The sequence below is a fragment of the Prionailurus viverrinus genome, chromosome D2 (assembly GCF_022837055.1).
Source record: "Prionailurus viverrinus isolate Anna chromosome D2, UM_Priviv_1.0, whole genome shotgun sequence".
Lineage (NCBI taxonomy): Eukaryota > Metazoa > Chordata > Mammalia > Carnivora > Felidae > Prionailurus > Prionailurus viverrinus.
Window position 1 is genome coordinate 82,541,659 of NC_062571.1, and position 14,775 is coordinate 82,556,433.

Below are 14,775 nucleotides of genomic sequence, written 5' to 3' on the forward strand. Positions count from 1 at the left end.
AACACATCAAGAGACCCTAAGCCAGACACTCCTGAAGTTCAGATTTCCTCTCTGGAGGAAGGTATGCTTCAGGCACAGAGTCCAGAGCAGGAATTTATGTAGCACTCAGGGTGTTGGGAGCCCTGGACTGAGGCAAAGGCAATGAGAAGCTCTCCCGCCCATGGCTCTGCTATCCCGGCCTCCGCGAGCCACGGACAGAGCCCTGCCAGCGAAAGGGACCCCAGCAGGGTTTGGGATGAAATGGCCCTATAGGATGGGGTGAGTTTAGACAAATATAGAAGTGGGGCAGACAGAAGGTGGCACAGCCTGAACAGAGGTGTAAGAGAAGGTGGAAATGGCTTAGAGTAGAAAAAGCAGAAAAATCCAGCATATTTGGAGACCGGCAGGTAAGCACAATGGGTGAAGCACAGGGTAGGAGCAAGGAATCACCCACAATTCCCATACAGCGCCCAACAATGCTCGCGGCGTCGCTACAAAAACAGCGGACGAGCACCGCCTGATGAATCACTCCATCCAAGTCATGTGGAAATGACGTGCCCAGCCTTCAGTTAGTTTGGCGAGCACGCGTGTTTGCATTCCTCCATCATCCACATCAGGGACAAGAAGGCGCATCCAGATTCCCACTTCTGGGTCCATAAACGCCTCTCCTCACCTACAGCCTTAACAGGAGCTTCTGCCACGTTGAACCATACCTTACGAAAGCATTTCACAATGGATGTTTCTCAGAACTACTTCTCCAATTTAAGTTAAACTAATCATCTCTGTGGGGTTTGACCCCGTTAGCTACCCAGTGTCTCTGGGAGATCTTTCCATCTTTGACTTCTGGAACAACGGGTCTTCTGTCTTCCTCCCTTCCGGCTACGGTGTCTTACTTTCCTTTGTGGGTTCTCTCTTTGACCATCCTGTTCTCCCTCTGGGCCCTCGTGCCGAATCTCAGACACACGTGGCCTCTGCTCACTTTATAAACCAATGCCAAGGAAAGACCCAGATCTCCTCGGCGAGCACCAACCTCTAGAACCACCTAGCCTCCAAATCACCTAGTATGAAAGGGAACCAACCAACTCTCCCCAAGCTGTCTCCTCTCTTCCTCCTCCTCCTCTCCCTCCTCCTCTTCTCCCTCCTCTTCCTCCTCCTCCTCTCCCTCCTCCTCTTCTCCCTCCTCCTCCTCCTATCTTCCTCCTCCTCCTCTCCTCCTCCTCCTCCTCCTGCTCCTCTCCTCCTTCTCCTGCCAAACCGCACCCATTGTTTTGGCAAGTGGCCACCATCCACCTATCGCCCACAATAGAAACTGAGGCGTCCCTTCCCTTCCTACCCCCCTCTTCCCCTCCAATGTCCAGTGGAAAGCCAAGGCCTGTTTTCCCTTACGAGACACGCTCTGTCCCGTCCCATCTGGTTAACCCTACCAGTACTGCCTGCTCCTGGAGAGGTCACAGTCAAGCCGGTGACCCCACACCAGCCTCGTCTCCTGTCTGGCTCCCCACCCCCAATCTCCTTGACATCACCAGTTTGTGACCTTGTGGCTCCCTTGAAAAATCTAACGAACGGATCCTCAATTTGCCCTCCCCTCCTCAAACGGGGCGTGAGAAACATACACATAAAAACCTGAGCTCCTGTGTTGGGGCCCTAGGGCTCTAGGAGACTAGGCTAAATGCCCTTAAAAGAAGCCTGCTGCTACTTCCCCGAGGTGGCAGCTCCTGTGTCTCTACGACCCCGGGTGCCACCTTTCTTATCTTCCCGTGCGGCTACCTCCTCGTGCTCTGAAACAGCTCACGACTGTCTCCTCTGGGGAGGGCTCCGTGGCTGACCCTACCCTGCATGCCCCCCCGGTCCAGCATGGCACCCACGTACATTTCCTGGGGCTGCCGTGACAAGTTATCACAAATGAGGTGGCGACAGGAATTTATTCTGGAGGCCAGCAATCTGAAATCAAGGTGCTGGCCGGCCATGCCGTGTCTGAAGGACCCAGGGGAGCATCCTCCCTCGCCACTTGCTGAGTGCTCGCGGTTGCCGGCCGTCCTCATGTTCCTTAGCATGTAGCAGTGTGACGCTCATGTCTGTGTCCATCGTCACATGGCCATCCTTCCTCTGTCTCTGTGTCTGCAAATCCCTCTCTTTACAAGGGCACCAGCCACTGGTTTTAAGCCTCTCCCCCTCCAGTCCAGTCTGACCTCATCTCGACTGTATCTGCAAGGACTCTATTTCCAAATACAGTCACATGAATTCGCAGGTACTGGGGGTTAGGACTCCAACGAATCATTTTGAGGAACACAATTCAGCCCGCATCTATGCCCCTGACAGGCTGTCACTACCTTCTGTCCTCACTACACTCTTCTGTAATGATCTGTTCCCGCGTCTGCCTCCCCAAGCGGACTGAGGTCTTCAGAAGACATTCTCCTATTCATCTCCCTCCTCCCGTGCCTCGTCCAGCACCTGGCCAGCTGGGGACACTCACTGCATGGTGGCTGAATGAACAAATTATTTTATATTTGGACAAGAGTTACACCTGTGGGGCAAAAAAATCACAACGTACCTTCCTCGGGCACTTTTATCGTATATTCCACTGGCGTTTCAAAGACATTTTACTCCGTTTCAAAGGTCTGTTAATGACAAGGAGGTGTTTGGCTAAGAAAAAAGAAAAGAAAGAAAGAAAAACCCAGCACAGTTTCCATCGGGAACTACTCTTGGAATGAGGCAGGTTCCCGCCTTCCGCCTTAGGCTGAAGAACCTCTAAAGGTTGTACTTGTGATGGAGTCACTGGAATGTGTACACGGCAACCAGGGGCGGGGCAGGGATTCCACCTTGGCTTCGACAAGTAAGGAAAGTTCTCACGACCACTATGTAGAAGCTTTCCAAGGAGCACTGTGAGGTGTGAGACAAGGAGCTGTTTCATCTACCGCCGACGGTCAGATACCCACTTCTCCACCTCCTCCCCAGCTTCTCAGTACTTTATTTTTCGCCTGTTTTTGACGATGCTGGTCCTCTCGCCAAGCACCATTTTTACCGTTTAAAAGCGCCCTGACTAGGAACGTGCATTCAGAAAACATCACAATGTTCATGTGAATAACCCGCTTTTAATACGTAACCAAATTCTGCGAGCCAGTGTATCTAAAATATTGGGCAATGTAACAGTCGGTTTACCATGCAAGCTATTATAAGAACAATCGGTTTTCATACAATTTAATAGAACACCTTTGACACTAAATTATAATGAACGTTGGTTTATCATTTATGCCCAACCACATCTGAGGTAGCTTATAATTAGCAACAAGGATTTTTGCCAAAAGATAGAACATGCAGGGGCACCAGGATGGCTCAGTCGGTTAAGGCATCTGACTCTTGATTTCAGCTCAGGCCGGGATCTCACGGTTCGTGGGATCGAGCCCCACGTGGGGCTCTGCGTGCAACGACGGTGCAGAGCCCGCCTGAGATTCTCCCTCCCCCACCTCTCTCTGCTCCTACCCCACTCTCTCTTTTGCTCTCTCAAAATAGTTAAACTCCAGAAAGGGAGAACTGTGATAAGCGAAGCAAGCGGGGACCTGGAGAAATCGCCGAACCGTATCGCCTGGACTGAAGGTGACGCTCGTGCAGATGAATCGCAACCTAAGGGCGAGTGTGCAACAGCCAGGTCCACGGGGGGACACGATCCACCAACTGCAGAACTCCTTACTTTTCAAATGAAATATGCCGTTTCGTAAGGAAAGTGGTTTCATCCCTGGGGACAAGGCATTGGCAGCACGGGTCTCTATGTAAATGGACAGCACCTTGGTAAGCCTTTTCACAAACACCAAACCAATGTCGATTTCACTGGCTGATCCCAAGGGGCGTGGAGTCCCGTCAATGTCACTGGTATATCTGCACGCCCAAAATTTATTTTCCCCTCTTTACCAGACAACCCGTGCCGGTCACAGTGTTACCTCCTTTAATGCTCAAAATGGCCTTACGAGGAGGGCATGGTTATTACCCAAGTTTTACAGGTGAGGAAGCTGAGCCTCATTGAAGAAACCCACCAGGGCCACCCAACCAGTAAACCTCAAGCTAAGACTTTGCAATAATTAATGATCACTGTCCCTGCAGAAAGGGTAGAAATGGGACAGGCTCTGTAGACCTGGTAACATCTCTGAAGCGTGAGAAAGCGCCTGGGCTTTGGTGGCAGGGCCCTGGGTGACACCCCGGAGCCACCGTGTTCTAATGCTAGAACCTTGGACGAGCCACACAACCTCCAAGCCCGTGTCTGCTCCTCGGTCAGAGAGGCATACTGACACAGGCATTGTCGGGCTGGGACGTATGAAATGAGCCGAAGGAAGGTTTTTGTGGGCTCGGCACAGCGTCTGGGACACAGTGGGCCCTCGAGAAAATGGACCATGTTATCAGCCCCAGTTTTACGTCTAACTTTCATCTCAGAAAATCAAGGCCATAGAGATGTTTTGAAAGCCTATCCGCGGAGCTCCCAGCCATTTCACAGCTGATTTCCGACAGGCCTGGAACCTGACGCACCGTGTCTCTGGCCCTCGGTGTCCGGGCTGGCTCCCCTGGGGGAGAGCGCAAGGGCTGGGCGACCAGGTGTGATCGGGTGCACACACCAGAGTTCCGTAAGCCGCGATGCCCACTCGAGCACACGGTATTCAGTAATCACACCGCGACCTCAGTGCAACAAACGTTTAATGAGGACCTAACAGTTTGAGGACCCGAGTTAGGTGACAGGGTAACGAAGATGAATAGGGCATAGGAGTCCCTGCCTTTGAAAAGATGGTAGCCTGACGGGGGGTGGGGGGGGGTTGAGGTACAAAACAAGGTCTCTTTGAATGCAGTGTGGATTTGATCATTTGCCCTCATGGGCTGTCTTCTTTTGACCCCCTCAATTGCGGTAAAACACACATCAAGGTACCATCGTCGTCATTTTTCAGTGTCCAGTTCTGTGGCATTCAGTATGTTCCCCTTTGTGAAACCATCAGGAAAGCACCACCCCTCTCCAGAACCCTTTACCTTGTACACCTGAAGCTGTGCCCACAAAAGCTAACTCCCCCATTCCACACCCCCGGGCTCTGGGTGACACTATTCGACTCTCTGCCTCCCTAAATGTGACTGCTCCAGAGAGCTAACATAAGCGGACTCACACAGCATTTGTCATTTCGTGACTGCCTTGTTTCACCGAACGCGTCCTCAAAAGTCACGCGTGCCATAGCCGGTATCGGCATTTCCTTCCTCTTTGTTTTTTTAAAACCCTATTTCTTTTTTTTTTTTAATTTTTTTTTAACATTTATTTAGTTTTGAGAGAGAGTGACATAGTGTGAGTGGGGGAGGGGCAGAGAGGGAGGGAGACAGAGAATCCGAAGCAGGCTCCAGGCTCCGGAGCTGTCAGCACAGAGCCCGATGCGGGGCTCGAACCCATGAGCCGTGAGATCAGGACCTGAGCTGAAGTTGGACACTTAACGACTGAGCCATCAAGACATCCCATCCTTCCTCTTTAAAGCTGAGTAATATTCCGCTGTGTGTATAGACCACATTTTGTGTATCCATTCACCTGTCGGTGGATGTTTGGGTCGCTTGTACCCTTAGCTATCGTGAATAATGCTGCCGTGAACCCAGCCGTACAAACACTCCTTCAAGTTCCTGCTTTCAGTTCTTTCTGCAGGTTATCTTGTGCCTTTCGTTCTGAACTCCTATTGGTCTTGTTAGCTAATATTTTCTTAGCAAACGCTTGAGTTCTTTTTTGAGGAGTAGACAGGGCAAAGAGACACGTGGATAGATCATTTTAGTAGCCCTCTTAAAAGCATCTCTGAAAAGTAATCGTTCCCTCCACCTTTTGTTCCCCCATGTACGGGGAGAGGGGAGAGGGACGGGGGTCATTTTAAGTCCCTCATTTTAGGTCCATGACAGAGGTAAGCAAGTAAGCAGAAGTGGCCTCTGTCGTGTAATCCAAATCCCTTCAACGGGGGCTCCAGTGTGAAAGGGAGAGAACGCACCTCCCCTCTCAAAAGAGAGTCTTGTGAGCTGGAGGGCAGCCCAGGTCAGTGGGAAACTGGGGCCTGGGGCTGGGGGGACAGGGGTTCTGCTAGGTTCCCAAGGAATGTGCAGCCTCCCCTAAGCAGGGGGCCTGGGTCTCAGCTGCAGGGAGGAGGAGTAGGAGAGGTTGAAAGAGGGCACTGTTTCCTCCTTTCTTTTGGCTTCAAAAGGGACACAGCATGGGGCACCTGGGTGGCTAAGTCAGTGGAGCGTCCGACTTCGGCTCAGATCATGATCTCACAGTCCTTGAGTTCGAGCCCCGCATCAGGCTCTGTGCTGACAGCTCAGAGCCTGGAGCCTGCTTCGGATTCTGTGTCTCTGTCTCTCTCTGCCCCCTCCCCGCTCACGTTCTGTCTCTCTCTGCCTCTCAAAAATAAAGAAAACTAACTAACTAACTAACTAACTAAATAAATAAATAAATAAATAAAAGGGACACAGCATGATGTGGCCTGCAAAGCCCAGATGGGCAGCAAGGACGTTGGGCCCAGATCCCACCTGGCCACTCAGCTGTGACCTTGAGCCGGTCAGCCCCTCTTTCCGGCTCAGCTTCCCCATCTGTGACGTGTGGACTGTGCAGGGGCCTGCGTGGCCTCAGGGACACCATCTAGGTCTGCCATGCGGCCCTGCCCCGAGACATCAAGGGGATGTCAAGGTCACCAAGGAACATCAAGGTCACCAAAAGAGCCGTTATTATCTTGTGTTGAGAGTCACAGGGTGGTTTGATTTCAGAGGGGCCATTTCTGCCTTCACAGGTGGTGCCAGCAACCTGGGACCCTACTCTGGACACCAGTGAGCAGAAAGAGACCCCTACGTGGGCGTCCCCCACACCCCATGTGCCCCAGGCTGCAACGGAACGCACTCAGCCGACTTGCAGCCAAGGCAGCGTCCTGCAGGATCAGCAAGGGGGAGTTGTTTGTTTGCTTTTAGTTCAGGCCTGGAGAGCAAGCACCACGCAGGGCAGAAAACCAGGCGGTCTTCGAAACCTCCTGCAAAAGAACCCGGAGTGACGTCCCACCCAGCTGTAGAGCCACACGCTCCACGAGACCAAGACAACCTGTAGTCTCAGGGTGCGTTACGCAAACAAGCCGCAGGAATATTTTCATGAGACGTCAGCGTGGATTTCTTCTCCTTCCCGAGGAGCAACCTGATTCCAGTCTGTGGGTCTGTGCGGCTTCTCGTTTCTCGCCCTGCGTCCGCCTGACCTGGCAGGAGCCCGCGGAGAGGGAAACAGGCTCCCCCGTGAGCTGGACAGACGAGGGTGGCGCGGCACCCAAGGGTGCCCGGTCGTCAATCTCTCATTTAGGTAAATGGCGTGTAGGAGCCATTGGGCGCACACTGTATCTCGGGGCCCTGTCGGGGGAGAGAGCTGCCGTCCCTGACCCAGGTCCGAGAGCCCAGGCTCGGGGATGCTCACACACACTCGGCCCTGCTCCCGGGTGTCTGTGCAGGAAACCGAGTGGCCCCTCGTCTACACATCTCCCTGAAAGCTTAGCAGCTGCGCGGGCCAGATAGACAAGGTTGCTGTGTTCGCTGGGCACTGTTGGTTTTGAATGGTGTGGTTTTCCCATTTTTGTTACCACTGATGCTCCTGTTTAATGGGGCACAGATCCAGAGCCCCATGTTCCCTGCCAGTCCCTCCTGCTCAAACAGAACCTATACGAGACCCAGGAAACACACCCCCTTCAACGTGGAGGCACATAAGGAGAAAGGCTGCTGCAAATGTCAGCTCGTCCACACCGGCCGCTTTGCAAGGAAAGGACACTGAGGCTCTGAGAGGGGCAGGGCTTGCCAGAGCAGCTCCAGTTGGGGAGCAGCAGAGTCAGTCGGGCTCCTGGGAGAGAGCCCTGCTCTCCAGCTCTCCTTGTCTTCTAACTCACCCCTCCCGGCTAGACTGCCCTCTCTGCAGCTGACTTTTTCTACTTTATTTTTAATTTTTTTAACATTTATTTATTTTTGAGAGAGAGAGAGCGAGCGAGCTCACGAGCAGGGAGGGGCAGAGACAGAGAGAGAGACACCCACACAGAATCCAAAGCAGGATCCACGTTCTGAGCTGTCAGCACAGAGCCCGATGCAGGGCCGGAGATCACGACCTGAGCCAAGGTCGGACACCTGACCAACTGAGCCACCCGGGTGCCCCATTACTGTCCATCTTTCTGACTATAGGGTGGGTAGTGCCATCTCATTGTGGTTTCGATTTGCATTCTCTTAATGACTAAAATATTGTCTACTCTTTCATGTGATTGTTGGCTGTCGGTGTATGTCTCTGAAGAAACGTCTATTCAGACCCTTTGCTCATTTTTAAATTGGGTTACTTGTCTATTTATAGCAACTGTAAGAAAAAGACGTGTAATGATGCCTCCCTTTCCCCCACCCCCCTAAATGTGTGAACTGAACAACAGTGATTCTCAGACTCCCATAGACAGGGTTTCACATTAATGGACCTTCAGTGAGAGAGACATTATTTCATGGAAGCTAAGAGAAGGTCCTTGGGCATTCCATAAATAAGAACTTGAGTTTAGTTTGACCACTTAAAATGTGTAACTTCGAGAGAAAAACGAAAACATGGGGCGCCTGGGTGGCTCAGTCGGTGAAGCATCCGACTTCGGCTCAGGTCATGATCTCGCGGTTTGTGAATTCGAGCCCCGCGTCGGGCTCTGTGCTGACAGCTCAGGGCCTGGAGCCTGCTTGGGATTCTGTGTCTCCCTCTCTCTGTCCCTCCCTTGCTCATGCTGTCTGTCTTTCAAAAATAAATAAATGTTAAAAAAATAAAAAAAAAGAAAAACAAAAACAAAAACCCAGACTCTTAAATACATAAAACGAGTGGTTGGCAGAGAGGGAATGGGGGGATAGGGGGTAGGTGAAATAGACAAAGGGGATTAAGACCTCACTTAGCGTGAAGAGCACTGAGTAATGTATAGAATTGTTGAATCACCTGAAACTGAAATTACACTGTATATTAATTATACTTCAATAAAAAATAAATAACAAAAAAGTTTGTGACTTGGACAAGTTCCCGAACTCTCTGTGCCTCAGTTTCCCCATCTGCAAAACAGGGATGATGGTATCTGTTTCACTGGGTATTAGGATGTGGCTTGGTATATAGAAAGCACTCGATAAAATTCATTTATTTCTCCAGGGAATATTTATGTATCACCAACCCTGTGCCAGGCACTAGTGTAGACCCTGAAGTCACAGAAATGAGCAAAATAGACAGAACATCTCTGCCTGTGTGGAGTTTATATGCAGCTTAACATTTTAGCAAAAGTTAATGATTCTAGTTATTATTATAATTCAACATTTTCACTCTTGATTGCAAAATAAGTACCAGCTCATCAGAAACCAGAAACTAGAATGACAAGATAAAGTTTCACTAATGAACTTGAACTTTAGAGAGAGCTGAAGCATTAGCTTCAGTAATTACCGCTCTCCTGCCGGCTCCCCAGAATAGCCTTTCCTTTCTCTCTACTTGCACAGAGACACAAAGGAGCGGTGCCTAAGGAGGCACCCGGCCGTGGGTCCACCGGCTCTTAGGAAGGTGAAAAAAAAGGAGTAAACACCAAGATTTAGCACTTTTAGGTGTCTGAGCAAAGAGAGGGAGAACACGCCAATATAAGGGAATTTTAGAAGCGTAAGAGCAGATATTTTTTTCTAAATAGGCTAGAGATGTAACTGAGAAGGGTAGTTGGGCAGAAAGAGCAAAAGCAGAGCAGCTCCAGCTTCTTGAAAAACAGGTCAGGTGGGGCCGGGTGGGGCTGAACCTGAGACCGAATGAAGGGTAACACTGAGGAGCTCATCTGGGCATGAGATGCACAACTTACCCGACTAAGTTGGGGCTGCATGATCACAGGAAACCCTGCTTTGTGCAGAGGGCAGTGGAAACCCATGAAACTGACCTGCACTGAAGGCCAGATTCACCATGGACTAGCCATGTGAACCGAAAAAGTCATTTGCCTTTTCTTAACTTCCTCATCTGAAAAATGGGCTCATCAATCCCAACCTCATCCATCAGGTTAGACTCTCAAGTCCTTCTAAGAGAATATTCCCACCATCTGGGATGGGAGGCTTCTAGAAGCGCCTAGTTGTCGATGCCCCGCTTCCTGTGGGACTCTCTAAGATGCCCAGATGCCCCCAGCCTCTTTGTGCGTGTGAGGGGAGATGTCAAACCTAAGAGGACAGGGTTATCGATAGGCTGCCTTTGGAAGACAGACAGACACACAAATAGTCAGGGCGGGGGAATTTTCCCTATCAGATATCAAAATTTAAAAATGTAGAGAAAATGTCAGTGTATCGCTACAGGAATAAACAAAAAAATGACTAGTGGAAAAGAATAAGGAACCCAGAAAGAGACGCTCCCATATATGAAATGTGCAAAATAATGAGGTGGCATGGATAAAAACAAACCATAATAAATGATGCTGGGACAATTAGTTGTCAGTAGTTTAAAAACCAAAATCCATTCCCTACACCCTCCCATGCCCACAAATCAACTCCAGATAATCTAAAAACTTAAATTGGAAAGGCAAGGCTTTGAAACTGTTAAGAGATAAAACAGTCATGACCTTGGGAAAGACACGATACCTTTAAAATGTCCCCAAAGCAAACATCACCAAATAAAAGTTTGATAAATTCAAGTATTTTTAAGAACTTCTGACCACTGATAGATGTGATAAAAAGAGGAAGCTATAAATTAGAATAAGGTATTTGCAACCCCCCAGAGAGTTAGTATAACAATAAGAAAAAAACTTCCATAAATTAATTTGAGGAAGACTGGCAACCCAATGGAAAAAATAGGCAAAGACAGAACATACATTTCTCAGAACAGGAATGTCCACTAAACAACTGAACTGAATAGATAGATATGGATACATATATCTGTTCATTGAATAACCTCATCAGTAAATAGAGAAATGGAAATAAAATCATAATAAGAGACTGGTTCATATCTACCCAACTGGTAAAAAATAACAATGCTAAATATTGGTAAAGACACAGGGCAACAGCCACTCCCATATTTGGCAGGTAAGCATCCGCTGACACAATCGCTGTGACCGTGACCTAGGGAAGGTGAAGATGAGCTCGTTCTGATTTACAGTATTTCATCAAAATTCAGCACTTCGTTGAGGATAAGATGTACCATTCTCTTATGCATCACCACGAAAGAAAAAGCTTCCAATTATGCTCTGAGATGCCAGGAATTTTAAGACACATTCCGATTTCAGACACATTAAGATATAAGAAATTATGTGTCTTAGAATAAATGACATATGGTGTACATGTCTAAGAAACCTGCTCGTTGACACCAGAATTTCCAAGACTGTCCACAGCACCATTGCTCTTAATGACAAAATCCTGAAAACAACCACAGTGTACTCTGATAGGAGAACTTATAAATAGTGAGAGAGTCAACAACCCAGCAGTGAATATAAATAAACGACAGCTGCACACATTAACATGGATGACAAAAAGCAAATGAAAATAAGAGAAGAAATGAATGAAAGCACAGGGGAAAAAAATGAAAGAAAAATTAGCAAAACCAAAACTGGGGTTTTTGAGGGAAAGAAAAACCAACAAAACCAATGAAGAAAGCCATGAAAAACACATACAAATAGCCACTTCCAGGAATGGAAGAGGTGTTAAGACGACAGGCGTGAAAAGGACAATGAACATGTTTTATGGGAATAAATTCAACACAGAAAAGATGCACAAATTGCTTTTAAAAAATACGACTTTACCAAAACTGACGCAAGATAAAACAGAAAATCTAAGGAGTCCTATAGCTCTTAGAGGAATTCAGGCATTGTTAAAAACACCTTTTTAGAAAGAAAACTCCAGGCACCGATGGCTTCACTGGAAACAATGAACAGGATGAGACAGCAGAAAATCAAATCTTAGCTCAGGCAGCCTGTAGGCATATATGGCAAAGGTGAACTTCAAGAAGAAAGATAAGGCCAATACTACAAGACTCTTGGGAAATTAGAGGCGGCCAGCACAACCTACCACAGACTAACAGTAATATCTGATAAAGACGTTACAAAACATAGAGAGGGAATACTACGAAAACTACACATCAGTGTCCCTCCTAAACAGAGACCAGTGGTTCTCAGCTGGGCTAATTGCCTCCTGAGGAATATTTGGCACTATCTGGAGACATTTCTGGTTGTCACCACTGGGGGAGCAGGTGCTGCTAGTGACTGCAGATGTTCCCTTCCAAGAAGTCACAGAGCTGGGCTCCGAGGCCCCCCTCCCAGGGGCTGGCATCACGGCTCCATCTTTGTCCCATTCATCAGCACTTGCCTTGGCCCCAGGAACTCTCAGACCCTGAGGCTGGAGCCTTTACTGGGTTCCATCCAAGCTGGGTCACCCTGGGTCAGCCCCCAATAAGTGGAGTCAGGACTCATATACAGAGTGAGCACAAAGCAAGCATTCTGGAAAGGAAGGGGAAGGGGAAGGGGAAGGGGAAGGGGAAGGGGGAGGGGGAGGGAAGGGGAAGGGGGAGGGAAGGGGAAAGGAAAGGGAAGGGGAAGGGGAAGGGGAAGGGGAAGGGAAGGGAAGGGAAGGGAAGGGGAAGGGAAGGGACAGGGAAAGGGAAGAGAAAGGGAAGGGAGGGGAAGAGAAGGGAAGAGGGGAAAGGAAGGGAAGGGAAGGGAAGGGAAGAAGGGAAGGGGAGGGAAGGGAAGAAGAGAAGGAAAGGGAAGGGAAGGGGACAGGAGGGAAGAAGGGAAGGGAAGGGAAGGGAAGGGAAGGGAAGGGAAGAAGGGAAGGGGAGAGAAGGGAAAAAGGGAAGGGAAGGGAAGGGAAGGGAAGGGAAGGGAAGGGAAGGGAAGGAAGGAAGGAAGGAAGGAAGGAAGGAAGGAAGGAAGGAAACGCTTGCCACTGTATTGCCAAACCCCATTCATATAAACCCAGAACCCAACAGTGTGATTCTGGAGTAAGTCCCTTTCAACTCAGGGCAAACCTGTCTTATCATGTAAGGCCCAGCTCGAACTATTTCCCTCTGGAAGCTTCTGCCCCCAAAAAACAAACCAGCTGCTCTGGTAGCGGTCAGCGGTTGCTGGCCCGGATGGATGGGCTTCCCAGGGGCAAGAGCCTGATCTGGCTCCTGGGGAGACAAAGCCACGAGAAATGAGCTCGGACGTCGGAGCACCTGAGAGCGACTCTGAGTTCAGCAAAGTCAACCTGTCACCGTGTAAGAGCGAATGAAAAGTTTGCTCACCTGGGCCCCATTACAAGCACCGGTTTCTCCAGGGGTGGGCCCAAATCAGTGTGTCCACATGGGACCTCTCCTGAGAGGCCAGGATCCCCAGAAGAGCTGGGACCAGATTAGACCAGAACCCCCAAGGGTGGTTCTGCATCTAAAGAAGAGGGAGGAAGGAGCACCTGGGGGGGTGGGGTCAGTCGGTTAAGCGCCCAACTTCAGCTCAGATCATGATCTCGTGGTCCGTGAGTTCGAGCCCCGCGTCGGGCCATGCGCTGACAGTCGGTCAGCGCAGAGCTGACTTTAGACGCTCTGTCCCCGTCTCTCTCTGCCCCTCCCCCGCTCACACTCTCTCTCTCAAAACGGAAAATAAAACATGTTTTAAAAAGAAAAAAGAAGAGGGAGGGAGAAACGCAACGATTCTCTGTGAGCAGGCAGCCTCTGCCCTTTCTCCCTCCTCACACCCTCGCGTAGAGCTTCGAGCCACGGTGCCCCCTCCTGCCGAGGGGTTTCCTTCTTGCGCCCACGAGATCCGCTTCCCTGGGGAAGACCTGTGCACTGTACCTCCAGGGTGCAAGTCCTGTCCCACCAGCCCTCCTGCCCCCATGGGACTCCCAGGTCTACCTGCTTGTGCAAAATCCACTTCTGTGTGGTACCTGATCACCTGTGTTTCCAGCGCAGGCCTCCCTTCAGCACTTCTCTGGTCTTGTCGCTGGAGAGTTTCCCTGTCATTTCCTTTTCTTTGGTGTCACATTTGCCATTCTCCACGGCGCCTGCCCCTACAGTTGTCACGAGGCATGTTCCCTTCCGATTCTCCCAGTCCTCTGGGTCTGGCCGGAAGGCGTCCTCCCCAACAGAGGCTGCTGCCGTGTTTGGGATACGGTGCCTCCTTTCATGGGTGTGTCTGTCACTGGTGTCATAAACCAGGACCCAGGAGACATAGGCAGCCCTTTTATGATGTCTACAGAGATGGCTTTCCTGGGCCCCTCATTCGCCCCCAAGGGAACAAAACATGATAATCCCACAGGATCCCTACAACCTTCATTTTCCTACTGAGAAAGATCGAAACCCCTAGAATGAATTCCAGGTCTGTTTGTTCCCGTCACGTTCTCATTCGGCTTCCCTCCTCCCCCAGCAAACTGACAGAATCGGGGACATTCCTGGAGAAGCTGGAGCCTCTCAGCGAGCTCCCGTCCACCTGCCACACACACGGTGGGAACACGGTGCTGCCTCTCGACACCTGGCAGGGTCTGCACGGGGCTGTTGGCCGTGGGGAGTCTCTGTGGACTCACCACCGCCCCCCCCCCTGCCGCGCATTGGCTCCCTGGGAGCAGAAACCGCCCCCCCCCCACCTGGCCCAGGAACGGGTGCCCAGGTGGCTTGCTCGCAGCACCTGAGGTCACGCTCCCACGAAGAGCTACGTATTTTCACATCGGACCCAGGAAGCTTTGAAACAGATCTCCAAACCTCTCAGACGTTCCTCATAGATTCCTGCGGCCAGATTGCGAAACGTGAAGCTGTGCTCAGACCTTTACACATCTAGTCGTATTGTTCGAAATCCGTGGATGTAAAGGAAA

The 14,775-nt window shown here is 50.2% G+C and overlaps 1 protein-coding gene across 10 annotated transcripts in view; it reads right to left on the reverse strand.

The window, feature by feature from the left end:
* The window catches only part of CD2H10orf90 (chromosome D2 C10orf90 homolog), a 262,252-nt gene that overhangs the window by 79,501 nt on the left and 167,976 nt on the right, over positions 1 to 14,775 (reverse strand). For 2 of the 10 annotated variants that reach the window (XM_047826457.1, XM_047826461.1), the window contains exon 1: positions 13,855 to 14,073. The exons of 4 other annotated variants lie outside the window; for them this stretch is intronic. The gene's annotated coding sequence lies outside the window, so the exon portion shown is untranslated. Of the gene's footprint in view, positions 1 to 2,530; positions 2,712 to 13,854; positions 14,074 to 14,775 lie in introns of those variants that run through there. 4 more of the 10 variants (XM_047826460.1, XM_047826459.1, XM_047826462.1 and 1 more) reach the window with 4 other exon arrangements.